Raw genomic sequence first — 2,614 nt, 5'->3', positions numbered from 1 at the left:
TACCTGATTTTGAACCATGCAGTATTTCCTTACTCTGTTCTGATAAAAAAAAAACCACTAGAGAAGCTCAGTATCAGTTGTGAAAACTAGGCCAGGTGCTGATTGTGGATCAGATCATCACCTACTCCTATGCAAATTCAAACTGAATCTAAATCAAATCACATTATATCAAATCCACAAAAATAAAAGTTTGACTATGAGACTATCCTTCCTGTTCCATCTCAGGAACAGGTTTGAGACCTTGAATACTAATGAGAGAAGACTAGAGAAGCTATGGGAGGATATCAAGAATATCATCATTCATGAAGAATGCAGAAGGTAATTACAAAGGTGGAGGAAGAAGAAAAGACTAAAATGAATGACAGAAGTGACTCTGAATATTGTACTAGAGCATCAAGAAGCCAAAGCAAAGGGAAAAAATCAAGATGCTAAGGAGCTGAACAGAAGATTTCAAAGGGCAGCACGGGAAGACAAAGCAAAATATTATGGTGCAATGTACAAAGAATCGGAATTGGAAAATCAAAAGGAACAAACTCACTCAGCATTCCTTAAGCTGAAGGAACTGAAGAACAAGTTCAAGCCTCGAGTTGCCATTATTATGGATGCAGAAGGTTGAGTGGTCGAGGAGAATGTTGAAGACCCAGGACGCATCAAAAGAAGATGGAATATACTATAATTTCTCAATCCATCTGATTGTGGTTGGACATTTGGGCTGTTTCTGTGTGCTTGTGATAGTGAATAACATGCTGTGAACATTGGTGTACACATCTCCCTTTGTACCTCAAGTTCACTTTTCTTGGGTTATATTCCAAGCAGTGGAATATCTGGGTTATATGGAATTTCTATGGTCAGCTTTTTGAAGAAACATCAAACTGCCTTCCAGAGTGGTTGTATAATCCCACCAACAGGGTATATGAGTTCCTATCCCTGCACATCCTTCTCAACATTTATTACTTGCTGTTCTGATGGAATACTGTGCAACATGCAGGAGCAATGGTTTTGAAAACTACTACCAACTGCGGAGGGTCTGGAGAGCATTATGCTAAGTGAACTAACTCAGTCCCATAAGGACAAATACTGTATAAGGGCATTATTGTAGAAAGATAACTAGTAAAACGTGCACGAGGATCCAAGGAGGGGATGGGTGGACAAGTGACGATGGGTAAAAAGAGGGATGGGTAAAGGAAATGGGAAAGATCCAGTGTGGGGAAAAAATGTGTATGAACTTTTTAAGTAAACTAGTATACAATAAAAATTTTATTTTTTAAAAAAAGATGGAAAGAGTCCACAGAGTCACTATACCAAAGAGAACTGGCTGACACAGAAAAATGTCATGAAATAACATATGATCAAGAAGAGCCTGTGGTGATGAAGGAGGAAGTTCAAGCTGCTCTGAAGGAATTGGCAAAAAACAAGGCTCCAGGAATTGATGGCATACCAACTGACATATTGTCTTATTAGAGAGAATCTAGAAAACATAAACCCTCAGGGTTTGCATGGTGCTATAAAGATATAGGAATCTGAATAATTTTTTTCTTGAAATAATTTTACTTTCATATTAGCAATTGAGGAAGTTCTGGTGGTCTAGTAGAAGGGACTTACACTGTCAACTCAAAGGCAATTGAGTCAAATCCATCAGCTATTCTGCAGGAAAAGATGGAAAGGAAAATCTTATGTGTGATTTACGGTTTCTAAATACCCATTGTTGTTGCTGATTACCTTCGAATTGAGCATGACTCATAGTGACACTATGAACAAAAGATCTGAAGCCCTCTACAACTATTGACATTTATCAAAGTTCATAGTTTTCAGAGGCATGTTATTTAGGACAACAACAACACCACCACACACATGTTTCTTCTCTTGGCAGTCCATGGTATGTTCAAGACCCTTCTCTAGCACCACAACTCAAAAGCATCAATTCTTTTGTCATCATTAGTCATTTTCCAGCTCACTGATGCACAGAAGTCTTGCTTTCATTAAGAAATGTAAACAAAACAATTAGTCAAAAGAAAGCGGCGGGGGGTGGGGGTGGGGGAATAAGGTTTCAGATCAGCTGAATTAGAGATGAAAAGGTGAGACTAGATTTCTGGCTCTATATCCCCTTCTCATCTTGAGATATGAAATTATTTTTGTTTTCTTTCTTTCCTTTTCTCCTCTCCCTTCCTTTCTACCATGCCTATTAATCAGGAAAGAATATTTCTTTCTGGGTTTAACATTTTCCTTAGCTTTTTACATTGTTGTTGTTGTTGTTATGTGCCGTTGAGTCGCTTGCGACTCAAAGTGACCCTATGTACAACAGCCCTAAACCCTGCTCTATTCTGTGCCAATCGCACTGCCTCTGACACACCCATCCCGATTACCCCAACCACTGAATCAATCCACCTCATAGAAGGTCTTTCCCTCTTGCACGGTCCTTCCAGCCTCCCAAGAATTATGTCCCTCGCCAAGGACCTGTCCCTTCATACAACATGTCCAAAGTATGTCAGATGCAGCCCCAGAATCCTTGCCTCCAAGGAGCAGCCGGGTTTAACCCTTTCCAAAATGAATCTGTTTGTTTTCTTGGCAGTCCAGGGTATATTCAATACTCTTCTCCAGCACCACAGCTCAAAGG

The sequence above is a fragment of the Elephantulus edwardii genome, unplaced genomic scaffold (genome assembly GCF_000299155.1).
Source record: "Elephantulus edwardii isolate Elephantulus edwardi_28Jun2011 unplaced genomic scaffold, EleEdw1.0 scaffold00018, whole genome shotgun sequence".
Classification (NCBI taxonomy): domain Eukaryota; kingdom Metazoa; phylum Chordata; class Mammalia; order Macroscelidea; family Macroscelididae; genus Elephantulus; species Elephantulus edwardii.
The sequence above is the reverse complement of the archived record's forward strand: the minus strand, read 5'-3'. Positions refer to the sequence as shown.